Raw genomic sequence first — 26,832 nt, 5'->3', positions numbered from 1 at the left:
TGCCCAAAGGGCCGGAAGTCAGCTGGGGTCACAGGATCCCAGTAAGATAAGCATCCAGTTTGCTCTTGAAGGTGTTCAATGAAGGCACTTGAACCACCTCCGGTGGCAGGCTGTTCCAGACCTTGGGGGCTCGGACAGTAAAGAAATTCTTCCTTATGTCCAGCCTGAAACGATCTTGTAGTAGTTTGTGACCATTCGTCCTCGTCATCCCTTGGGGCGCTCTGGTGAACAAACGTTCCCCCAGATACTGGTGGTCACCCCTGATAAACTTGTAGGTGGCCATCAGATCACCCCTGAGCCTGCGCTTTTCCAGGCTAAAGAGCCCCAGGGCTCTCAGCCTGTCATCGTAGGGTCTGCTTCCCTGACCTCTGATCATGCGCGTGGCTCTTCTCTGGACTCTCTCAAGCTTCTCCACATCCTTTTTGAATTGTGGAGCCCAAAACTGGACGCAGTACTCCAGCTGTAGCCTCACTAAGGCCGAGTACAGGGGGAGAATGACGTCCCGGGATTTGCTTGAGAAGCATCTATGGATGCAAGCCAGCGTTTTGGTCGCTTTGCTAGCCGCAGCATCGCATTGCAGGCTCATGTTCATCTTGTGGTCAATGATGACCCCCAAGTCTCTTTCTTCCATAGTGCTAACCAACACAGCACTGCCGAGCCTATAAGGATGCTGCGGGTTTTTCTTCCCCAGGTGGAGAACTTTGCATTTATCGGCGTTGAACACCATCAGATTCTCATCCGCCCACTTGCTGAGCCTGTCCAGGTCAGCCTGGATCATCCGCCTGTCTCCTGGTGTGGATGCTTTGCCCCAAAGTTTGGTGTCATCGGCAAACTTGGCCAGTCTGCTTCTGACTCCAGAGTCCACATCATTAATGAAGATGTTGAACAGTATGGGTCCAAGGACAGAGCCCTGGGGGACCCCACTGGTCACAGGACACCACGATGAGTGACTTCCATCAATTACTACCCTCTGGGTCTGACCACGGAGCCAATTTTCCAGCCAGTGGATCGTGGAGGACCCAAGGCGAAAATTGGCCAGTTTCTCCAAGAGGCGATCATGTCTCTTAAATGCTCCCCGAGCCAGCCGATGACAGAAGGATCTCCTTTTAAAAGTGGGAGTACGTGGAACTGTCTAATCCTCCCCATCGGGGAGAGAAGTCTAAAAACCATGAACCCTAAAGACTCAAGCCCAAGGCAGAAAAGCAAAGACCCAATATTGGCTGGTTTCTCAGTCCCATGACCTGGGAGAGAGGATTCACCATTTCAGATTGCTTGGGCGTAGCCATCCTGGTGATGGATTAAGGCAATGAGTTCCAAGTCGATCACTAACGTTGACGGTCTTCTTTTAAATACAGTAGCACGTACCACGCGGCCCTGACAGATTCAAAGTCCTGAGCCCTGCTTATATGCCCAGGTTTAGCACAAACTCGAGGGGTCCTGTAGGCTCTGTAAGGCCTAGACCAGTCCCATAGGAGCTGGCAGGGTGCTCAAGAGCCAGCCTGAAGTGCATCTGGTTTGTGCTGCTTGTGTGCTGATAACTGGTTTGGCTATGAAAGGATGAAGGCAGGGGTAGCTGTGTCCTACCTGTCTCCTAGGTCTGGGACAGACATTGCATAAACCAGTTCGGCCCAAATCAGGTAAGTGTGATTCAAACAGGTTTATCTCAGCCATTTTCAGACTGGTCTACGTGCACTGAACATTGGCTCTGTTACAGGTTTAAATGAGTTTCTGATCACTTAAACCAGTTTGTGTGTAATGTCTGCCCCTAGCCCTCAATTGGCCTTCCCAGATAGGATCCTGGAGGCCACATCACCATTCAGGCCCTGGTGCATAGCCATCTTCTCCTGTCTCTGTGTCTTATTAATTCCAGGCCTGGAATAAATCTTTGCTGTAAAGTGTAACACTCAGCTTCCTTGGGAGCCATCAACTCCCAGCAAACCCTGCTGCTGATCCTTCCTAGACAGAGCTCCCCATCTGCTGAGATATTGCTCCTCAGGGACCCTGTGCTGGCTGGTAAATCATGCCAAGGCATTATAGATGGGCAAGGACTAGAGGCTTTAATTCCTCATTAATTCACTCTGGCTAGCTCAGAGCAGCTGTATGTCACTATTAGGGGAGTACGTACATGCACCCAGAGACTTGCCAACTTACACTGCTGATTTGCTGGGTCTCAGCAGACAGGCAGTACTAAATGCCTGAGAAACTCTAGCGGCTCTGCACTGTGGCTCTTTACAGCCAGAAGAGTCCCGTCAGGAGGCCAAGACATTTCCCAAGTTTAAGGCCTGACCTTGCTCCCAGGGAAGTCAGAGTTTTGTAACGGATCCAATGGAAGCAGAATCAGTCACCCGCTCCGTGCACGCAGCTTGGGCTCGCAGGACTGGGATTCTCCGCTGCACCGAGCCAACCAAAAACAGGTCTGACTATATGAAGAGGATGGACGTGGACCCCCAAGGGAACTCCCCAGCAGGTGCATAGCACTTACCCTGAACCTGCTCTCCACCCCCTACCTAAGAGGGAGGACTGGAGCATGTCTGGAAAGCACTGCATTAGAAGTGGTCTCTCAAGGCAGCTCTAATTAAAACCAGTGGAGAGATGGGGCAGCTGCACAGTCCCAAAATACAGCAAGTAGGATGCTGGCCTCAAACCTATCTGCCTCCATCCCTACCCCGTGCTCAGGAACAGAGTAACAGAATCAGGCCCACAATTTCATCCACTGCTACCTCACCTCTGCTTGTCCTGGTCCGATGAGTTGGCCAGACATGCCTGATCTCTTACTCTGCAGGGACCTCAGGGACCCCATGGAGGACAGACTGAACCAAACCTTGCAGACTTTAGTCCAGAGGTGGGCAAAATATGGCCCATGGGCCAGATTCAGCTGGCCAAAGGATTTAGTCTGTCCTGCAGCAAGTCACTTGGTCCTGCGCAACCCAGGTGCAGGGGCAGCTTGGGCCGTGGTGCATGGCGCTGGTCCTGCCACCCCCAGGCATGCAGCAAGATTGGGGTGGAGTGGCAGCTGGACTCACTTCCCGGGAGCCCCAGTGGCAGCAGCTCCTTCCCGCTGCTCGGGCACCGCTAGGGGTGCAACCTGTGCGAGGAGGGTACGCTCAGGTGCGCAGATGGATGGGGCCGTGGGCAGCAGGACAGGAGGGCAGGGCTGGGACCATGGGGTGGTGACAGCACCATGATGCACTCCCCGCATGTTGCTACGATGGGCAGCGGTTCTGCAGGCAGGGACGTGCGGGGAGTGGATCACAGCTCTGCCCTGGACCCTGGCCCTGGCCCCACGATCCCATGCGGGGAGCAGATTGTGGCTTTGCCCCCGGCCCCATCCCCACGCTGTCACGGCCCCACAATCCCAGCCTTGGCCTTGGCCCTGCCTACCCATCTTACTCCAGGATCCTGCTCCCTGTCCACCCGCAGCCCCATCCCAGCCACCCAGCCCCATGCAGAGCAGAGCCACAACTTTAGTGAGCCATTAGGAGGTGGGGAGGGGGTGTAGACCTGGAAGGAGGAGGTGGGTGCTGACCTAGCCTGCAACAACTTGCCCAAACTCCCGAAGTGTCCCTCGGGCCCAAATAATTGCCCACCCCAGCTTGAGTCATTGCAGAGGGAACATTTCTTATCCAAGTCATAGTCACCAAACCTAAGCCAGAGGGAATTGTGCCAGGATTTTAGGAACATCTGGGATGCTAGGAGCGATCTAGTGCTGCCGGACCTCTATTCACTGGTTTTCATTCTTGTCAGGTTCTCAGAGCAGCTACAGAGTCCAGGAGACATCTAACTCGCCAGAAATGTTGGTTTTAGTCCAAAGCAGACACCATCAAAACAAATCCCCTACAGGAGCTGTTTACTGAGCTATGCACGTTGGAGCAACACAGAAAACCCTCCCAAGGAAGCCTCTAGGTTGGAGACTTTGGCTCAGAGCAGCAGCTCCGAGCGTGACTGCAGCAAGCATCAAGATGCTAGCTAGTATTGTGTGCAAGCCTACATGTACCAAGCCCAATGCCAGCCTGCACTGTCCGCTGCTCCAGTGGTGCCAGGTACCACTGTTAAACACCACGTAAACACCATCTGGCGAGAAGCAACTCAGCTATAGAAATAGTAACGGTCATAGTTGGCCTTTCACCTTCCATTGCTAATCCCGTGCTAGTGCGCAAAGGGGAGATGGCTCACCTAGCTTCCCAAATGCCCTGCTGTAAAGCTGGATAGCCAAGCAAGACTCGAACCTCATTTCTCAGCACCGGCTCAACATGGACATCCGTCCATGGGCAGATGGGGCCTTAAATAGGGAGGCTCTTGTGGTTAAAGCACTGACTTGGATCTGGGAGGTCAGGGGCAGGCTTTGCTACAGACTCTTGCAACCTTCGGCAAGTCACTCGGGCCAGGTGAATCCTGCCTCCACGCCACACCTGGAAACATTTCCGAGCCGCTCATCCCACCCACTCCTTCCAGCTCAGCACAAGCCTGGTCCCAAAACCAAGGGCAGCTTATGGGGGCTGCTGGCTGGTACCAAGATGCATGCCTGAGAGAGCCTGATGTGGCTCTGGGACATGCACTCCTGGCTGCTCCAGGCCGGCTGCACTGCCTCGGCTCCAGAACCTGAATGCAGCAGTGGGGCACATGCTTCAAGGAGGGTCAAAGGTATAGCGCAGAGGCTGTAGAGACATGGTCTTTCCTCTGTGTGCAAAACGGGATACTCCTTTTCTCCCAACTTTGCCTTGGTGACTTAGATCTTAAGAGACAGTCCCTAGCTCCAAAAGCTTACCACGTCTTTCTATGGCCCACCACAGTGAAGACCCAATCAAATGACCATGGCCTAGACCCCATTCTGTTCAAAGCGCTTACAGCCTAAAGGCAGGAAGTGGTCAGCTGAGGCCTCCCCGACCTCACCACAACTCCTTTCAAGCCCACTCAGGACACCATCTTTCCTGACCTGTAATGCCCTCCCTGGGCTCCCTTTGCTGCACATATAGGCCTTCTGCTCCTCCTTAACTTCACCCTCCCCTTATTGGATTTTCTTGCATCGTTCTCCAGCATCAATGCCCCATCTTTAAACTACTCCTGTGTCACCTATTTGTCCTCTATACATGGCAGAGCGGCACTGAAGAGAGCACCAATGTGGCCCTGGGAAGAGAGGGACATTATCCTCCAAAGCATCCTTCAAGGCAGAACAGGGCACTATTTTTAAATCCCTGCTCAAGTCTGACATCTACCATCATGCCTATGGCTGGCTGCCAACTGATGAAGTACAGCTAGGTGGCTAGTAGGCGTTTTAAGTGAGGTGTAAAGCTCGTTTTGGTAAACACTTGCTCTTATCACACTTTCCCTCCTCCCTTCCCTTTATTCCTTCCGACTGTTACACCTACGCATCGCATCTTGTCTTTGATGATGAGCTGTCCAGTGCATGGGATTCAGTTGCCGCTCCGAGATGCATGATGAACTGGGCGATTTAATGGGACTTTTTCATTCCTGAATGGCATGAAGGGAAAGAAGCAGAGCTCCTCCTCCTTTGCCTGCTTCTAGTGAGAAGCCATAAAGCTTTCCTGCTGCAGAGGCCATAAGAATGGCCCCACTGGAATAGATCTCTCCAGGCTGGTCCCCTGCCTCACGTTTGAGAGAAAGGCATGATTTTCACTCCACGCTGCACCTATCTCCACAATCACAGGGATTTTCTGACCCAGCTGCTGGGCAGTTCATGCCTTGAAGCAAGAATCCCTCCTTTTTGCCCCAACTCCTGCCAATGCATGTGCTGTGAGGCCCCAACAGGAGTTAACTTTGTCCATAAAGCCCCCTAAGCCCCTTGGCCAATGCACTTCTCTGGTTCATTCAGGCAGAACAGGTAAAGATGAGCCTCCGAGCCCTCGGAGCACGTGCAGGAGTACCAGCCTGACCCAGCAGCACTGAAAGGATAATCATGGCTGCATATGTTCACAGCAGATGGGTGCATTTACCCTGAGTCAGGAGTTCCCAAGCTGAGTACAGTCGAGACCTCCGCTTTGCAGCTTACCAGGAACCAGAAGCTTGCAATGAGCTGGCAGGAGATGGAGCAGCTTAAGCTGCTCTTCTCTGGATGTGGAGGGGAGTCCCGATGCCCAATTCCCCTCTGACCCGCTCCATGAAACCCTGGTGACTCAGTACAGGGGCAACTTACACTCCCAACCCCTGTACTGAGTCACCAGGGTTTCATGGAGCGGGTCAGAGGGGAATTGGGCATCGGGACTCCCCTCCACATCCAGAGTTGCCCTCAGTACTGGGGCAACTTACACTTACAACTTGAAAACCCGGCTAGACAAAGGTTTGGTTGGGATGATCTAGTTGGAGATGGTCCTGTTTTGAGCAGGGGGTTGGACTAGATGTGACCTCCTGAGGTCCCTTCAACCCGCATTTTCTATGTTTCTATGAAAGGAGCCTCTTGGGCCATTAAGCACAGTCTCCTGTCCTTATAGACAACAGTTTACCCTAGAAATCTTCCAGAATCAGCACTTCAAACCTTCAGCCAGCTACAAGGTGCAATACAAGCAGTCCTCGACTTACAGCGTTTCAAGTTACAACATTTCACACTTACAACGTTTATAAATTCACACCATGTTTCGACTTTCTGGCATCAGTTTTGACTTATAACGCTTGATCTGATGCAATGCCATGCCAGCAAGCCACTTCACTGTGTCGCTCATCTCCCTGGAGAGCATCTGTCCAAACCTCCTTGGACATTTCCTTTAAGAAAGCAGACCAGACTCCAGAAAAACCTGCAGCCGAGACTCCTGAGAAGACTCCAGCCAAGAGCCCTTCAAAAAGTCCAGCAAAGTCACCTCAAAGAAGTCCTTCCAAATCCATACAATTGCTGTTTACAATATAAATACATTAATGTAGCTATATTACTCATCTATAACCGATTGACTACAAAATTTGGAGTTATTTTTCGAGGGAAGAAGGAGATGGGCTTTTCTCTATGGCTGCTGGGGACATGACTAGAAACATTGGCCTCAAGCTGCAGCAGAGAAAATTTAGGCTGGAGATTAGGAGAAACCTGCTGACTCTGAGGGTGGTCAAACATTGGAATAGGCTGTCTAGAGAAGCTGTGGAGTCTCCATCCTTGGAAAATGTTCGAGAGCAGGTTAGACAAGACACTTGACTGAGATGGCTTGGTCAGGGATCATCCTGCCTTGAGCAGGGGGTGGACTAGACATTGCCAGTCCCTTCCAGGTCTACTTTCCTATGATCCTATGAACAGTCTACAGCATGCAATGGGTTTTGCATGGTAGACAAGGGTACTGCCACTGCGTGATATGTGCTCAGAGCATCCTAGGAAAAGGAGCAGGCTCCACATTGCTGTTGGAAAGCAAAAACTCAGTCTTTTTCATAGTTTCGTAGTTATTAGGGTTGGAAGGGACCTATTAGATCATCGAGTCCGACTCCCTACCCTGGGCAGGAAAGAGCGCTGGGGTCAGATGACCCTAGCCAGGTGTCTGTCCAATCTCATTTTGAATATACCCAAGGAAGGGGACAACACCGCCTCCCTTGGAAGCCTGTTCCATTTTTGGGTCTGACCTAGAGGAAAAATTCCTTCTGAACCTGAATTTAGCAAGGGGAAGAGCTTGTAGTTGCTTTTGAAGCACTCGCGTCCTGTTGGTTGTCACGAACAGCAGGCTGGAACATAGGGGTTGTGCATCATGCGCAAGTATTGGGAGGCTTTCTAATAGCTGAACCTACCATGCATTTCAGTACTGGGAGCTCTCAATGGGGAGAAGATGGTTTGGGGAAGTGATGAATCATGAGTCTGGTCTTATTTTCTTATGTAGCAATTGCCTGTACCTTCCCTGCAGCCCATGGGCTTGTTATAGCATGCTGGGATCCTGACAGCGAGCTTCCTGCACTCTGGCCTGTGTGGCCTTCTTTTCTCCTAGGGCTCAAACACCACTTGAAAGACTATTCAGGAAAGAAACACAGGCTGCCACTGAGACCGCTGCTGACACTGAATAACCACAACCGGGGCAGTACGTGCAAAACCAGGGAGAGAACTGTCTTCGGCTGCTAGAGAAAACACTCAGCCCATCCTAATAAGATACCTGCAACCAGAGCACCATGTAGCACATCGTTTCTTGGACTCTTTTGGGCTAAGAATGAGTGTAGGAAGTATCTGAAGTCCTGGACTAAAGAGCCTGGGATGGATGATGCTTGCCTATAGTATCTGGGGGCATCCGAACCCCAAAACCTTCAGGTTTGGGCCTGCACGTAGGATGCCCACCAATGGATTTTGGAGCATCTGAAGTCCCAGGGTGATGTCTGGGATGGAGGATGCTCACCAGTTGTAGCGCTGTACATGGTGTTTAAAACCATTGCGTTCTGCCTGCTCAATCTATATAGTTTTTGGAACGATTGAGTTCTGGTCAATTGATACGATTTGGAACAGATTAGATAATTTGACTCGGAACATGAAATATATTATAAAAAAAAACAAAAAACAAAACAAAAACAAAAAAACCCTTCTAGCACATCCGCCCTCATTTGCCCCCTACAAGAGAAGATCGCTTGCTCAGAGAGCATCTACTACCCACACAGCCAGCTTGACCCGGCTGAGAAGCAGCATAGTTTTGTGGGCATAAGCACAGGTTTGGATCCTTTCATTATGCATGACTGCTTGAGGACACGAGACCAGACATGATCTCAACACAGGTGGCATCCATGAGTTCGCTACGACAGGGACCCACACAGCCAAGGGTGGTGGGTTCATGTGAGAATACAGAAAGACCTACGTTCATTTGGACTTGCATTGTCCCAGGTACATGATGGATCTACTGAGGATCCATGTTTGCAACTCATAGTGAAAATCCTTTGTGCTCAGGCTATTCTGGTTTACGTCTTACCGATTGTAGCATTTGCTCTTAACCAACAGTCACTTGTCTACCAAGCTGGTCTCTGGGCCTTGGGAAACAGAGCCACTGGAGACCCCAAATGACACAGGAAATTTCCGATGGAAACGCAACTTCTTAAAGCCATCCAGCACAAAACCAGGACGGTGATGCCAACCATGACTGGGACAGCCATGCCAACATAAAAGCCAGGACAGGTCCATTTGCACAGTAAGACAGATACTAATTGCTTTAATGACTGCACCACACGTTAGCTAACAAGTCCTCACCACATCTCAGAGATGCCAGTAACTGTATGAGTTGTCCCAGACAGGGAAATGAAGGCAGAAAGGTTTAAATGACTGGCCAGAGGCCACATAAGCCAACAGCAGAGCTGGAAAGAGAATGTAAATTCAAGGATCTCAGCCACACATTTGGTCTACTAGACCCAGATGCCTCCATGGCAGCCGAGTGCCGCTTATTTCCCTGGTCATGACCACTTCACTTTCCTTTGGCCTCACAACCCCCTCATTTGCTGTGTCCATTAAGTGTCTTTCCCCACACCCTTAGATTCCAAGTCTCTGCACCAGAGTTGTGCACAGCATGGGGCGGCCTCAATCCCCACCAAGGTACTACTCAGTTATCAGAGAAATACAATTTGTATCCAGGAGATCTTTGCTACTGCCTCCAATACGACCACATAGGAGGCATTCAGCATAGTATTGGGGCAATCGCCACTGCCCAGGGAAGAGGAACCAACAATGCTGCCAAAGCAACCTCCTTTGGGAACCCCCAGCCCAGTAGCGGCTTGTGCAATGTGCATGTCCCTCCCTGTTGCATTCATCCTGCAGACAGCTTCCTTCCTCTTGAGCACTGGAGCAAGCAATGGGACATGTGGAAGTCACTGCTTATAGTCAGCTCTTGTCACCAAGGGCCTTGTTATACGTTGCACTTGAAGCCTCTCAGATTTTGATCTCTGTTAGTGTTCAATCGAACAATAGTTACAACATTCAGGCTAAAGCCCTTCTCCGACTGTCCCTGACTTCCACAGCTGTGACTTGCCACTAAAGGGCTGGGGAATAGTGGCCTGTCTAGAAGCTACAGCTGTGACATGTCCACACAGAAGAGGAAGGTCAGGGGAGGGGATATTGCATCCTGGGATGCTGAAGGACCGAAACTTGAGTGGTTTGTCTCTAGGAAGTGGCCACATATTCATGGAACCCAAGCTGGATAACACAGATCAGAGATAAACCTGCCCTGGAGTGGCTTAACTTTAGGATGCCTAAAGGGTGCTTAAAACTAGTTTACACATCTTAATGTATAGACAATCCAGGGGGTAAGCGCTCCCCGAGCTGCCTAAAATTAATGTGCAAGATGGAAGGGGACTAGGGTGGCACCTTCTCCATGGGCCTCCTGGGCTGATCCTCCCAAACTCTATACCTTCTTTAGCACAGCAGGACATGGAAACATAATTTCAGTGACTAACACTCATTAAAAGCCCTAGAGCAAAAGATGGGGGTCAAAACATTACGCTTCGATATAGATTTCAGCATCCTCAGAGCTGGGATCTGAGCTGTAAGGTCTGGACCCGTGTCTAAGAACTAGTCTGTACTACAAAAACGTTTTGTCCACATAAAGCTAATTTGAACCTGAACAGGTGCGGCGAAAAGCTACTAGGGTGACCAAGGAAAGGATAGTTTATATCGTACAAGAGGAGACGTGGCTTGATTAGTCTAGCAAAGCCCAGGCTGAAAAGGGATCTGATTGCTGTCTATAAATACATCCGAGAGGAAAACACCAGAGAGACAAGCTATTCAAGTTCATGGGCACCACTGGCACAAGAACAAATGGGTATAAATTAACCACGAACACTTTTAGGCTGGAAGGTAGGTTTTGTAGTCAAGAGAGCAAGGAGAGTTGAGACCAGCCCCCCAACCAGAGCAGTGGGGACGATTAGTAAAACCATCTCAACCCGCAGAACTGACTCTAGGATGAACTTTGGTAAGTCTCTGTATGGGACAATAGGACGCACCTTTGACAGTAGGGGACTCGCTGACACAGGAGGCTTCAATGCCGTGTTCCTCTAACTGTACTGACAAAGGGTGCGGACACTCTGCACAACCACTACAGAGTCACGTGCACCACATTTTACTCCATGATAAGGTTACTCAATAGTAAGAAGAGGACACACAACTCAATGCCCCAAGCTAGTGGCCATCAATAGTCACTATTACAGCCCCGGCCACTAAGTGGCATAGGAACTGGTGTCCATATTAAGCAAATGACTACTGCAGGATGAAACCAGCTTGGAGAGCAGACACACAATCAGATGCACTAGAGTAATCTGCACTACTGTTTAAGTACCCCTCCCTTCTTCCCGAGGAGTAACTTTGTCCCAGGTTGTACAGAGCCTTATACCAGTGTAAGCTACTCCAATGGGAAACGTGTCATGTACCTGCACTCTTAATCCCCTGGTAGAGAAGCTGCTAAAGGATAGGCACAATTTATACTACCAAAAGCTAAGCAAGAGATTTGCTAGATTAACTATGGTGATCAGGGTGTGATTTTTGTACCCTGCCTGCACACATGCATGCCCACACACACTTAACCAACATAACTTACACAATAGACATAGAAAATTTCTTAGACTTTCTGTTGAGCAAAGAAGATTTACTCTGAAAGGCTTCAGGTGGAAAAACATGATATATATATATATATATAAAAATCTCAGGGCCTTGGATACATCTCAGCAAAAGCCAGAATTTGGCACTCATACTGCCAGCTTGCTTTGGAAGTTAGCTGATTCTTGCCATCTACTGGCAGCAGTATGTTATAGCCAGCCAAGCCATTCAAACCATTAAAATGCAGGGATGAAAGAAGCCTATTGGGTCACCTTTATTAATAGAACAATTAGGAGAAATTAGAGTTGGGAGGGATGCAGTGCAGTCTAGTCAAGGCGAGATTGCTCTCAGAGAGGGCTCCTCCTAGTCCAATTTTAAAACTTTCAGCCAAAGCAGCTCCTGCTTTCTTGGCAAGCTATGCAGTCTAGAGCTCAGGAGTGAAGACCTGCTGCTAATAAGCGACCCTCCCTCTGTTGCATCCCTTTACCTTCAGCCCCTTGCCCTATGCTTGGCATGAGAAGCCTTCAGAGGCCCTCAGACATGCAGATATTCCCTCTGAAACACAAGCAGTCTATCCCCGGTGCTTAGACAGGCACCATTACAAGAGGATGCAAGAGCTTTCCTGTCTCCACATCACCCCCTGCATACGAGGGAAATGCTATTCTCCCCATTATACAGACAGGAATAGATACCGAGGGACTAAGGTCAGGGTTCCCAAAGGGACTTGGGGTGACCACACTGAGCCCTCCCGAGGGCATCGGTTTGCAGGAGTGAAACTCCCCAACCTCCGGGAGAGGTGCCTGGCTTTAAGAAATGGAAAGAGCTGGGGATTTAGGAGTTGGATCCCCAACAGGAAGCACACTGAGCCAGGAGACATGCAAGCCAACCAACAGGATATGCTGAAAAGACAGGTTTTCCTGGGATCCCCCAGATTTCAATAGCTGCCAGGTGCCTTTGTGAGACTAGGTTTGTGGTCCAAGACCCCTGCCTAAACTGGGGACCTGAGGCCACGTCTGCATGCTGAGAGGCAGTGCTATGTGGCCCCGCTGCAAAGCAGGGTACGTCAGTGCTGAAGATATGGCTCCAGCCAGTCCTCCCACACAGGTGACTCGCTCGGCCTCCAGAGGAAGGGTGGGAATCACCTGCATGTGTTGGTTTAGTGAAAGTCCTGGGCTCAGTCCCACTCCCAGGAGCATGCCCTGCCCAGCATACTACCAGTTTGGCAGGGGCTCTCTCCACCCCTCTTCCTGGAGCAGTAAGGAGTGGCAGAGTCACAGGGCCGGAGAGCAAGCTAGCAAGAGGGAGCCTGACCCCATACCCAGGGACAAGAGTGCAAAAACAGCAGTCCTGGTCCCCTGCTCCTTTGCCAGGATGATTTGCATTAAGGTGTCATGGGACACGATCTTAAAGCAGTCTCAGGGAGCAAGGGAAGTAACCAAAGCAAGGACAACCCTTCCCAAAAATCAACCCGTCTTCTTCCACCCCCCCAGTCACTCTGGCCTTCCTTTCTGCATGGTAGCAGAAACCCGAAGAAGGGCGCAGAGTGCCCTATACCCTACCTGATCTTCTAGACTAGCGGTGCTCTACTAATTTGGCCCCATAGCCTGGATGAGTGGTGGAGAGCTGGGCTGTGGGCCTGACCTAGCGCAGCATCAGTTTAATGCTGCAATCCATTACACCAGCCCAGCCCCATGCACCGGATCCAGTCAGGCCTCAGCTTAACCCTGCATGCCAGATCCAGCGGTGGAGTGACCATGCACACTGGCTTAACAATGCACCAACACCACCAAGAGTGCAAGGCCATGTTATCTGGCCTGAGGTGCTCTCCACAGGTCTGGAAATTGGGCAGCAGGGGAGCAGCAATTCATGTGACCCCACTCCTCCACTGCCATGTTTCCAGACCCAAAGGGAGCCATACAGGATAAAGCTCCATGGGTCAGATCTGGCCTGCGGGCTGGAGGTAGAGCACCACTGCGTTAGCCTGCTTATTAAGCTGCTCTTTCTGGGCAATGGGAGATGTGGGTTTGCACCCTTCAGGCTGAGGAGAGACTTGAACCCAGATGTCCCATGCTCTGGGCAGGTGCCATTAGGCTATTATGCACAAAAAAAGAGTCATCAAGGGGGTTTCTTCAAGAAAGGTGACTGAGTGCTGAACACTTTGCTGGATCAGTCAGTGTTAAATGCTCACACTTTGCTCCCAGCACCTTAGCCTATTCAGGAGCAGGCCCAAGGTGCATCTGGTTGGTGTTGCTTGTCTGCTGATAACTGGTTTGTCGTAGCCTTGAAAAGTGGGGACTTGTACCCAGGTACATGTTGGTTGTGAATCCCAAGTGGCACAAGGATGGCCACACGTCTGGGTGCACACACTCCCATGTAGGCGCTATAAGGGTCTTGAACACCGAGTGGTCTGCCTACAATGCAGCAGCCGCCCGTCCCACCTGAGCATGCCTGCCCACATGCTTCAAACCCAGAAATACACTGGGAAAGACGCAACAGAGCATCCTCTCGCACTCGCTCTCCAGGTTTCACATGGGTTCCTGGGAATTGCTGTCTTTTATTTAGGCACACGAGTCTACCCAAGTTCCTTTGCGACTTTCCCCCTCAGGTCATACAGAAACCTATGGTAGAGAAGGAATTTGAACTCTGTCTCTAAAGTCTAGGCTACTGCCCTAACCACTGAGCCATCCTTCTCTTTCCCCCAAATCATCTTCACCAAGGCCTCAAAACCAGTGACTCATAGACTGCGTTCAAAGTCATGACCCTCTGTGCTGGCCCCGGCAAACCTGACTGGGTTTGGGGACCTACCATTTTTCCTTTCAGGAGCTGGTGACCAGGGTTTAAGTAACAAGGCTTCTTACACAAAAGTACTGTTTAATCTTAATAGGAGGAAAGTGCAATGATAAAGAGGAGTGATTTAAAGAGAGACACCCATTTTACTACCCCTTTAAAACAGGAAGTCCCAGCTTCTTCAGACCGCCAAGCAAGTGTTGATCTTCCCCACAACTTTTTTTTTAACAACTGCCTTCTCTCTAGGCAGGAAAAGACCTTACCACTCCTCCTCATCCACTGGGGCTGCTGGTTGCAAACACAGTCTTTGCAATGTTAGCAAGAGCTTCAAAATAGCACCTTGCACCTGCAGCCAACAGCTCATCATCTCTTCGTGACCATCCTCCACCTGGGTTGCTTATGTAGAGCTATTGTGTCATCTGCCCACTCATTTTCCCAGGTGCTGGCTATTAAACTAACTCAGCATGATCATACAGTAAGATGTTAAAATAACCGACTATCGGCAAGTCTCGTGTAGCATTCATGAGGAATCAGCCCCGTATTGTGTGTTGGGGTCTCCCTGGAAATAAGCCCACATTTTACTTTGCAGGTTGGAGCTCTATTGCATCTTCTGCAATGCACTCTACATAGACAGTCAGCGCCCCCTTCCTGGCTTTCCAGCTGACAGGGAAGATGTTAAGATTAAGACAGAATAGAATAGGTGCTCCCAGTCTTTTAACAAGTGCAAACCAGAAAGCTGTGGGTCAAGGAGGGATGCAGGTAGGGGTCTTAGTCCTTTTAGTCTGTGTCCTTCACAAACCAAGTTTTAAAGACTAAAGAATTCAAGTCTGGATGGAGGATGCTGTAGGTCAAGAAATAACAAGACCACCTATAGGGTTTCTTGAATCACCTCTACCAGGTCTGTGCACCTCTAGCAATGAAGCCAGCATGGGACAATATCAAGAATAACAAATTCTGCTTCCCAGTACAGGAAACAGGACGTCAGAGCCATTGAAGAGAGCAGGCTGAATCCTGAAGAGCCTCCGAGAGGTCACCGATTGTAGCGGCTGTGCTGTGAGAACGACTTGGGGCTGTGGTCGTGCCCATCTACAGGAAGACAGGTGTTTCATCGGACACTTGTCTGACTGAAGTTTGCATCCCAAAGGAAGACTGGACATGAAGAAAGTCCTTGGGATCTTCCTTGTCATGCAGCATCCCTTGGTGGGGAAGTATTTTATCTTGGAGTCTGACAGGTCTGGGAAGCTCTGGGCTGTTGGCCTGCTGGGGAATAATAATGAGTTTCTTTTCTACCGAAGGTTGCAAACAAGCAAGTGCTGAATTTATAGACACAATCCAGAGATGTGCCTATTTAGGGCAGTCTTGTTTCTCCGGTGTTGACCCACCACAATGCAGACCTGGACACAGGCATGGGTGATTTGGGCGGCCGCCCAGGGCCTGGGCAGAAAGGGAGCCCAAAAATTGAAAAATAAAATTATAAATTGCAAAAAAAAAAAAAGTTTTAATATTGCACATCTACGGGACTGGCACTGTTATCAATTGAAAACGAACTAGTTAAAGACATTGATACCACAGATGTGATAAAGACTTTTGCAACAACAAAATAATTCTCTCTGGTGAAGTGGAGCTGAATACTAAAACTTTAGTCCCAAGTCAGTCCATACACAGCATTAATGCACTTTAGCACCTGCACATGTAGATGCCGGCCTATTTCTGCTTGCTGTGCAGTAATTTACTTCACAGTAAATTTAAGCCAGTATAAATGCATGTGTAGATGCCCAGTGGCTACGAACTCATACTGCCTTTCCTACTGGGAGCAAATTCCAGCATCAGAGCAGTAACTGAACCGCCCTTTGTAGTCCAGACACCAAGGAGTGAGACTGGAGAACAAGCCACCTTCTCCTCTGCTCCCCATCTCAGGGATAGTCAGATCTGGGCAGTGTTGACATGCACTGGTGAACTTCTCAGCAGAAACAGGTGTTTCCAGGGGCCGATCCAGTGGGGGTGCAGGCGTCCCACCCTGCTTCAGCTGACCATACAGAAGAAGCAGCAAGTAAGAATCCCCCACTCCCTTCCCCTTCACACTCAGTGACACCTCCCTTCCCTGCCCCACCACCCACTGCTGCCACTGTCCCTGGCTTCCCACGGCTAGGAGTGGGAGGGGAGCTCCAGAGCTGCTCCTGCCCTCTCCAAGTGGCTCTGCCGGCATCCACCTTCAGTCGTGAACAGCAGCAGCAGCCAGGACCCATCTCCCTCTTGGTCCCTCCACCCCTGGCACTCCCCGTCAGCCTGGAAAAACAAGTTAAGGAAACTTTGCTAACACTGCCATCTTGGAGGGGAGAAGGGGAGTTGGAGCCACCCCTGCAGCACAGGTTGCTGCTCCCGCACCTCCCTTTCCAAAATCCTTCATCTGCCCATGTGCATTTCTGATGCAGGGGCACTTTGATTCCAGACCCTAAGCATTGCAAAGCCTCAATAGACACAAGACCACAGCCCAGGTTAGCCACAAGGGAAAGCAGGAGGAAAAAAACAAGTTAAGCCATACCTCCACATTGGATTCCCTTCTGCCCCACCCCTGCCAGGACCTGAGAGTCCTTCCTCTACCACAGCATGCCCCAGGACTAAGACCCACTCCAAGCCCTCTTACTTTATACCCTGGAGAGGATCCCAGCCTGCCCTGCTCTTAAAAGGGCATCACCTGCCCCTATCACAGGATGAGAGATGCTGCCTTGGAGGTGGGATGAGCAGAAGAATACACTTCCCTGGACCAGCAAAGCACACAGGGCCAGCTGTGGCAGGCTAGAAGGGAACTGAATCCCAAATAGCCCTGCCTTTTATTTATTCACAAGACACCTGGAACCGGTCTCATCTGTCTGCTGAAAGCAGCACAGGTTTCCTTGGAGGCTCACAAGGCGAAAGCTGGCCTGCCCTCAGCAGTGGGTGTCACTGGATACGATTTCATCTGTCATCCTCCGTCCCCCCGGGCTGCTTCCGTCTCAGCGCCTGACAGGCCTGGACAGCTCTGAGCAGTCCCATCACAGGGAGACATGGACCTGAATTAAAGAGGTTTCAATAACCCTTACCATGCTGCCGCTTTGCAGAGCAGCTACCAAATGAACAAAGGCTGCAGAGGAGGTGCAGGCACAGCAGGCATTTTCTCCAGCTGCTGCTCAGAGATGTTAAGCCTTTAGAGCTCTAGGGACAGAGGCTCAAGCCAAGGCTATTAGTAGTTTGGGAGAGTCCAGCCTGAAGCATCATAAAAGGGCCCAATTTTTCAGACTAGGAGGAGTAGTTAGTATCCAACTTGCAGAATGAAACCTTGCATACAGACCAGGTATTCACTAGGAAAAGGGGCATTTAACTTCTATTCATAGACATTAGGGCTGGAAGGGCCCTTGGAAGATTTTCAAGTCCAGCCCTCTGCCCCAGGGGCAGGAAGTCAGCAGGGATCATAGGATCCCAGCAAGATAAACATCCAAATTTCTCTTGAAGGCGTTCACAGTAGGTGCTTGAACCGCCTCCGACGGCAGTCTATTCCAGACCTTGGGGGCTCGGACAGTAGAGAAGTTTGTCCTTATGTCCAGCCTGAAACCGTCATGGAGGAGTTTGTGACCGTTTGACCTCGTCATCCCTTGGGACGCTCTGGTGAACAGATCCTGATGAGCACCCCTGATAAATTTATAGGAAGCCACCAGGTCATGCCTGAGCCTGCGCTTTTCCAGGCTGAAGAGTCCCATAGCTCTCAGCCTCTCATCATAAGGTCTGTTTTCCTGACCTCTGATCATGCGTGTGGCTCTCCTCTGCACTCTCTCAAGCTTCTCCACATCCTTTTTGAATTGTGGAGCCCAAAACTGGACACAGTACTTCAGCTGCGGCCTCACCAAGGCCAAGTACAAGGGGAGAATGACGTCCCAGGATTTGCTTGAGAAGCATCTATGGATGCAAGCCAGCGTTTTGCTCGCTTTACTAGCTGCAGCATCGCATTGCAGGCTCATGTTCATCTTGTGGTCAGTCATGACCCCCAAGCCCCTTCCATGCATAGTGCTAGCCAGCGTAGCACTGCTGAGCCTATAAGCATGCTGCGGGTTTTTCTTCCAAAGGTGGAGAACCTTGCATTTTTTGGTGTTAAACATCATCAGGTTCTCGTCTGCCCACTTGCTGAGCCTGTCCATGTCAGCCTGGATCACTCTCCTGTCCTCAGGTGTCGACGCTTTACCCCAAAGTTTGGAGTCAACGGCAAACTTAGCCAGTCTGCTTCTGATACCAATATCCACATCATTAATGAAGATGTTGAACAATATAAGCCCAAGGACAGAGCCTCGAGGGACCCCGCTGGTCACTGCGCACCACGACGATTGACTTCCGTCAACCACCACCCTCTGGGTCTGACCGCGGAGTCAATTCCCCAGCCAGTGGATCATGGTGAGGTCGAGGCTGCAGCTGGTCAGTTTTGCTAAGAGGTGATCATGGGATACCATATCGAAGGCTTTTTTAAAGTCAAGATATATGACATCAATCTCTTCCCTCTTGTCCAGGTGATTGGTCACTTAGTTGTAAAAGGAAATAAGATTGGTCAAGCAAGACCTACCCACAACAAACCCGTGCTGGGTATCCCTCAGGATGTTGCCATTGGCCAGTTTGTTAAGAATGGCCTCTTTAATAATCTTTTCCAAGACCTTCCCCGGGATACAGGTCAGGCTGATGGGCCTGTAGTTTGCCAGATCCACTTTCCTCCCTTTCTTGAAGATAGGCACCACATTGGCCTTCTTCCAATCTTCGGGCACTTCACCAGAGCGCCAGGAGCCCTCGAAGATCTGTGCCAGGGGCTGGGCTATGATGCTCGCCAGCTCCTTGAGTACCCTGGGGTATAAGCTGTCCAGGCTGGCTGACTTGAAGGTGTTCAGCCTCTCAAGGTGATCCTTCACAAGGTCAGTATTGATGGAAGGTAAGGAATCTCCCTCACCCGGGCCTTCCCGTCCTGTAATGGGTAAGGGCGTCCCATGGGACTGGTGAAAAACCGATGCAAAGTACTCATTTAGCAAGTTGGCTCTTTCCTGGGCATCGGTTGTCAGTTGTCCCATCTGATTCAGCAGGGGTCCAATGTTGCCCTTGCTTTTCCTCCGGCTCCCCACATATCTAAAAAAGGACTTTTTATTGTCCTTGATACTTGTAGCTACTTGGAGTTCAGTCGCAACCCCATTCATTCCTATGGGGACTTTCAGACACTACATTTACCCCATTCCTTATTGTGCATTAAAAATCCTAGTGTAGCCAAAGCAAGTTTTTGCTTTGACATATGTAGCCAGTTAAGGTTACCAGGCACCTCCTGAACTAGAGCTTTTAATGAAATCACAATGCAAATCCCAGGTTATAAAATGCTTTGAGGTTTTCACGATAGTTCATAGGCTTACAGGATAGTTTTGGTGGCCACCTATGCAATTAAAAAGCCATTCTGAATACAACACGTACAGCTGAATTGCCATGTTTGTCTGGGGGCAGGAGCGTACATGACAGGGGCGGTCAGCGGTTCCACAAATGAACTGAAAAAAATTAGTTATTTGCAGAGTTCAAACACAGATAATTGGGGTCTCCTCACCCACAAGAGCTAAAAGGACAGAAATTATCCCAAAACCAAGGGGGAAAAAAATAATTTAGACTCTAAAACCCAGCACCATCCTCCCACACACAGTGAAGATGGAAATTCCCAAAGCAAAGAAATAAGAAAGGTATGGAGGGAAATGCTGCCTGCGTCTAAAACTACTATATCCTACGAGGACTTCAAGCACCACTAGAGGCCAGCAGAACTGCAGTTCAAGAAGTGCTCCATCTCAAAGCCCAGATCCTTTACAGCTGGGGGCCGGGGCATAGGAAACCACCTTCCTTGAAACAGAGAAAGAGCAAAAACATACCGGCACCTCGTTGCTCATCACTAACTTACCCCACACCTCTTGCAAAGCAGAACCTCTCTGCATCTCCGTTCTGGATCAGATCCGATACCGATCCCCAGCCTCTGGGATATAGCAGCAATGCTCTTTGAACAAGTACCAGCATCTGAACAGCAAATGCCACCCCAGGAGATCAGTGTCCACGTGTGCTGGTTTCTGCTGGAGATGACCAAAGTTGCTCTGGTTCCTTGGCAAGACCAGACGGTCAGCTAGGATCTAGAAAGCCTTGGAGCCTTATTTGGGGCTATCCAGAGTCCTGAGCACTAAGGCAACTCCACTGGCCAGACCTCAAAGGTATTCAAGCAGCTGATTTCAAAAGGGAGTGAAGTACCTATATACTTTGAGGGTCTGATCCCATTGGTCTTGCTCCTGCTGGTCACAAAAGAAGGCCAGGCTACTACTGGTTCCTTTTCATTTATTATGGGATAAAAGCATGCACACAGCCAGTTACCCTAGGGTAGCTGCAGTGCATTAAAGACCCACCTGCTATTACATCTCAGCAACTTGTTCACCCTGCCCATGCCCAAATACAAGGTTAAACAACCAAGCAGGCTGTAACATTCAGCTGTGTCTGCTTGTCCATCTCATGCGAAAGCTACTATCAGGTGCACAGCAGGGATGTAGGAAGTCAGGGCTTGACCCTCGAGCATCACAGCCCAGAAAACTCAGAAACAGGCAACGGCAGGGAAGCAAGCACCTAGATTAGAGCCAGGAGCTAGGGAATTAGGAGGGAGTTCAGGAGGCCAAAGTCTATAAGGGACCAAGACACAGGCAGTCACCAAATCACAGGCTGAGAGCAGAGAGAAGGGGGAGGAAAGTTTCAAGAACAGGGGCAGAAACCCAGATCAGCATCACCAGCTCAGGGAGCTACAGCTGTACGGGTGATCACTTCACTAAGTCACAAGCCAGGAGCTGGCCGTCAGAGGACAGGGATCTGGAGCACAAGGGGTCAAAGACCTGGAGAGGCAGCTTGGAAATACAAGAGGTCTGGAACTAGGAGCAGACAGGCAGGAACAAGGATGAAGTCAGAAAGCAAGATCCAGGCACAGGAAACCAGGAACAAACAAGCAGGAGGAAGGAAACTGGGAATCCAAAGCACAGGGCTAGATAGGAAAGTATCTGTCCTATTAGATACTGCAAGGACCACTGCTTAAAAGCAGGCAGCCAGAGCCAGCAGGCAGCTGGGGTCAGGTGGGGGGAGTTAGGCCACTGGTAATCAGGCCATTTCAGGTCTTTAGGGCCAGCTGGTGGTCATTTGGCTAGTCGGGTGCCCTGGTCCCTGGCAGCTACCAACCAGCTCATCTTCACTACCATTTTACCTCCTGTTAACTTGGGTTAGCTACCAGGCTCGAAAATGCTCCTTGTTCCTTAGTAAGCACTTAGGCTCAGTTAAAGACAGAGTCAGAGCAAGGTTTTCCTGGCCTTTTGCAGTTGGGAAATGATTAAAACAAAGATTTGAAAGAGAAAAGGAAGCATGGCAAAAACGGGGGAAAATCCCTGCAAAGTCATGTAAACAAATGAGCAAAATCACTTTTAGGGGCTTCCAACCCCCCCTGAATAAATTCAGTGGTGGCTTAATTTTTACCTGCAAAAAATATCGTCAAAATACTCCCGTGGAAAAGTCTCCTTTGAATGAAATGCTAAATAAAAATCTTCATTTGAACAATTTCAATGGACTCTTGCTTCCAGCAGGCTGACCTAAATGGCCTGTTTGTGCGGTGGGATAACTCTAGTTAATGAAGTCTTTCAGGAGGCTGAATAACCCGTTTATCCGGCGGGGCAGTTCAACATTATCCGGCTTGAGTCTAAACCGGCACCTGGAGCCTGTAGAGCTCCCTTTCATTCTCACACCTGAAGCCAGCTGCAGCTCCCCTGACTTTTAGCAGGAAAACATGACCCCGAAAAAAAATCTACAGTATGGTGTGTGGTATTGAGACCTAAAATAGAGCTGGAGTTGGCAGGGACCACAATGTAGTTTTGTAACGGTGCTTCTCACCCAGGGTGCCAGGAGATCCTTTGAAGGGTGCCTTACAAAGTGTGACTTGCAGCAGACTCTCCCTATGCCTGACAAAGGGTGCTTGTGCCTGAAGGCTTGCAAAGATCAATTTTTCCAGCTGTTTAGTTGGTCTAATAAAAGATATTGCATTTACCCAAAGAACCTTGCCTGTCTTAGATCTATGAATCTATGTCTTAGAAAACTATGTCTATGAATCTATGTCTTAGAAAGTATGAGGAGGTCAGTGAGGTGTGAGCAGATAAGGGCAAGCCTAGGCTCTTCCAGCCTGGCTGCTTGCCTGCTCTTCTGCAGGGAGGCAAGCCCTGAAATAAATACATTGATTTTTTTAATGGGGTGTCACTCAATTCAGATAAGCTATAAAGGAGCGCCTCAAGGCCAAAACGGTTGGGAACACCGTATTATAATATCCACGCGGTGCGATTGGCCTTATAGTGCAGAACAAAGAAATAAGTCGATTCCTGTTGGACACATTATTGGGCACCCTCTGGTAGTCCCCCAAGCTATTCAAAGCCTTGAAGCTGCCCTTTGCCCACCTCATCCCTGCAGCTTCTCTCCAAGCTATGAGCAAAGCCGTCAACTTTCAGGGAGCAAAAATGTGGATGCGGACCCAGACATAGCTCGCACCGCTTCCATTTGGGTTATTCTAGATCAGTGGTTCTCAACTTTTTAGACGTGTGGCACCCCTCAAGTCTAAGACACCCCTTGGAAAATACCACCTTTCAGCTTCCACTTGTTTTTTGACTCCAGAAAAATAATAGGCACGTCACCAGAAAGACCACAGCAAGTCAGAACAATTTTGACACTATGGATTCCTATTGGAAATCTCTGGGTTTATCGTCTGAGTCATGTCTGCACACCCAACTGTGCTAACATTGTATGACACCCCTTGAAAGGATCTTGTGGCCCCCTGGTTGAGAGTCACGGGTCTAGATACTACAGAGCAGCACTGCGGATGCCTCTCAGCAGAGCCCAGACGTACTGAGAGGCAGATCTGATCTGCTCACCTGGCTGCCAGCATCAAGTGAACACAACTACCTTGCTTCTGGTCCAGAAGGTAGCAAATACTGGAAATAATATAGCCGCAGTCCCACATTTTGATCCATTCTCTTATCAGACACAGCAGGACAACTCATTGCAAGCTGTCCTTGAGGACACCAGGACGTAGCCCCAAAATTTTGGAAGCAGCCCAGATGATCCAGGATGGTTTTTTGCCTTATCTCTGGCAAGAAATGAACTGGAGTGAAACCCAAACTACAAGGGGCTGATCTAAAATGTCCCCAAGTGCAACTTGGGGAGGTTGGTTTGGAGGGGGCTTGCGGTAAGAGGAGCTATCAGGGAAGGAAACGGGCCTCCTCCTAACAAGGTCATGACCTAAAATGTGAAAGTGGGTCAAAAAAACCCCCACATGCCTATAACCACACAGTGATGAGGAGGGAAACAATGGCCCCATTCAGCTGGTCTGTCTCTGCCCTGCCTCTGCTCTCTCCTGCACACAGGCCCGGCCTTCACCAGCTACTGAACAAGGGCATTTATGTGCCTGAAATCCAGCTTCTCTCATCCACCACTGCCCTCCAGCTGGGCAACAGGCAGCGGCTCTGTCTGCAGCAGCCAATGCCCTTGCTCACCACCAATTACAGTGAAAAAAATATGTAGGGTGCTGCATTTCCAGGCCCGCAAAGGATGGTCCCCTACCTCTAGGCAGCATGGATGCACAAACAGCATTGTACCCACCATCCTCATAGCCTTTTCTTTGTACACCAGAGTTTATTTAACACAATGGGATTATTACCAGGAGTATTACTGATGATCAATGATCCTGCAGCAGCATTTAGAGGCTCCCCATCAGGCTTGAAGAACTTATGAGCAGTATAGACAGAAGTCACAGCAGGGGGAACAAAAGAACAGGGAGGTGAAGTGACTTGCCCAGGGTTGCATGGGAAGGAAGTGGCAAGGACAGGGACAAAATCCAGGTCTTCAGACTCTCCCCATATCCACTAGATCTGCGGTTTCCAAACGAGGGGGCATGACCTCAAGTAAGGTTGCAGCATTTACAAATAGGGTCACAAGTCCCCTGGAGCCTTTAATTCTTCCGAGCGTGCAATTACTTCATGTGCCTGCAATTCATTTACTGCACCTGAACTGCTCCACAGCAAGTCTCCATGTGTCTGCAATTACCCCAGCATAAGGTAAAGCTGTACCAAGGTGACACAGGCCTGTTTCATTGAGGGGTTTGGTCCCTGCTGGGCCCATCTACATGTTCATTAATGCACTGTAATAACGACGCATTAAGTTTAGTACCTGTAATGACAGGTACTAACTTAATGCACTATAATCGGCACTACTGCGCATTAGCGCAGATGAACGGTTTCTTTGTGACACTACAGGCATCAGACCAAACCAGCTGCACATAAGCTCATTAGCATGGGCTTTGCCTGCCATGCTAATGCGCAGTAGAATTAGTCTTCAGTGCATTAAACGTCTTGTGTAGACACGCCCATAGTGGAGTAACACTGAGCATGGCGATCGTTACTTCAGGACAGTCCCTCACCCCCTGCAAGCACAGAAAGTTATTGCTGCATGGGGTAGCAAAAAGAGGAAGATCCCAGGCCCTGGCAGTAGTACAGCAGCGCTCCCAAGTATATAACATTTCTGGGGAGCCTTGGAGTGTGAGTTGCCCAGGCTCTGCTTAGCCCACTACACAGTGCAAGCGGGGAGGATGAGTGCCACAGAAGTGGCACATGAAGGCCAAGGAAGTTTCAGGGGCAAAATCAAGCCCGTGAGGATGATCTCAGAGTCCAGAATCTGCCTTGCTGGTTTCACAACCGGGGCCAGTTCAAAGCTCACTGAGGTCAGGGAACCTTTCCTATTCCGAGCAGGCTGATAGGAGCAAACGCAGGTCTCTTTACAGCACATAGCAGTCACTCAGGGAAGCTGCGACGGCTGTAGGACTAGAGCTCGGCGCATACAAAGCTATTCATTGCTCTCTGAAATTCACAGCCCTGGGCTTTGGCATCCACAGCCAACGTCGTTTGGCAGGTTGCTCACTTCTGATGCCAGCAGGCAGTGCTGTGGTCATGTCCAGACACGGGCGGCCCAGCGTGAGCATTACCAAGTGAGTACAAGGCTGCTTCGGGCTCCAAAAGCTACACATGGACTGTGCTCATCAATCTGTCCACAGGCCAGGAACGACTCCTGAGTCTACAAATTCTCCACTAGCGACAGAGCACGACTGGGAGTCAGAGGGCAGGGAGAGGTAGGATGCTGCCATGCGGCACCAATGACCAATGAAACAAGTCCTGTTAATGGTATAAAGGCTGTCAGACAAGCTAAGATATGAAGCCAGGATCGTCAACACAGAAAGCACAAGCCCAAGCAAAAAAAGCAGCTCCTTCTCCAAGCAGCAGTAGTAGATTGTTATTTTGTTTTATACAGATTGGCCACTGGAGGGGAGCAATGCTTTAATTTGTGTTATACCAGCAGGCAGATGACTAATTTACCAGCCAGTCCCTCCTGTGTTACTCAGCTACAGCAAAAAGGAAAGCTAAGAGTTCATTAGCACTCTTAATTAGAGTGGCAGGGCCCGGGGTCTAGTTGCAATGAAGCTTTTTAGTTACTGAAGCTCTTGATGTAGGCATGTTTTCTTCAGGTCTGCCTTCAACGTGTTCTTGTAGCGTTTCTTTTGTCCACCGTGAGATCTCAGGCCGTTACTAAGCTGGGAGCAGAGAACTTGTTTTGGGAGTTGAGTGTCGGGCATCCACATACAACATCCGCTCCAGCAAAGTTGGTGCTTGAAGATCACCAATTCAGTCCTGGTAACATGGGCTTCAGCAAGGATGCTGGCATTTGTGTAGCACTCATCCCATTTGATGTGGAGGATTTTCTTGAGGCATCATTGGAGTCTCAGCAGGCTCCTGAGATGATGGTAAGGCACCCACCTTTTACGTCCGTAAAGGAGGGTGTGGATGATGTCTGCATTGAAGACCTGGCTCTTGGTGTCTTTCCAGGGATTGCAATGAATAAAGACATGCAGAAGCAATTTCCCAAAGGAGGCACTTGCACACCAGATCCTGTCCTGTGCACACCAGATCGCCTCCTCAATGTTCACTCTCTGAGAGAGGTGGCTACCAAGGTTGAGGAAATGCTCAGCTACTTCCAGGAACAAATGAGTGTGTAATTAAATGCCCAGAGTAGATGGTTCTGCATAGAAGGGGCTCAGAGGGCAAAGTTGTTAGGGGTAATTTAGCCAGTCTAATGCCATGGCCTGGCAGAAAGAGGTGCCAAGCTTGCTCCGAAGCTTACTGAAGGGACCTCGGGACTGGGATTTCTTTCCTAACACCCCTTCCCTCAGCGCAACAGCATCAGATCCCAAAACTACAGCTGAGGCCAATCTGCAGAGCTGCCAGGGAAGCATTTGCTCCAGGTCAGATGTGGCATGGGAGAGAGAAGGCTCATGGAGGACAACTGGCTCTGCACAGCCTGCTGAACTCCTGCAAGTGCATGGCAGCGGCACAGAGACAGCATGGCGTTAGCCCCATGCGAGCAGCCGTGGGTGACGTTGTGGAGAGCAGCTACCTGTTTGCTCCCCGCCCCAACCAACTCCATAGCTCCCAGCATCC

The 26,832-nt window shown here is 49.9% G+C and overlaps 2 long non-coding RNA genes across 2 annotated transcripts in view; one reads left to right on the top strand and one right to left on the bottom strand.

Annotated features, from left to right (window-relative positions):
• The window catches only part of LOC109281108 (uncharacterized), a 33,750-nt gene extending 17,984 nt beyond the window's left edge, over positions 1–15,766 (top strand). The window contains exon 3 of the long non-coding RNA XR_009459995.1: positions 15,223–15,766. This is a non-coding gene — a long non-coding RNA (uncharacterized LOC109281108). The remainder of the gene's footprint in view (positions 1–15,222) is intronic.
• LOC106739383 (uncharacterized) overlaps positions 1–26,832 on the bottom strand; it is an 82,245-nt gene that overhangs the window by 41,077 nt on the left and 14,336 nt on the right. The window lies entirely within an intron of this gene.

The sequence above is a fragment of the Alligator mississippiensis genome, chromosome 1 (assembly GCF_030867095.1).
Source record: "Alligator mississippiensis isolate rAllMis1 chromosome 1, rAllMis1, whole genome shotgun sequence".
Classification (NCBI taxonomy): domain Eukaryota; kingdom Metazoa; phylum Chordata; order Crocodylia; family Alligatoridae; genus Alligator; species Alligator mississippiensis.
The sequence above is the reverse complement of the archived record's forward strand: the minus strand, read 5'-3'. Positions and strand labels throughout refer to the sequence as shown.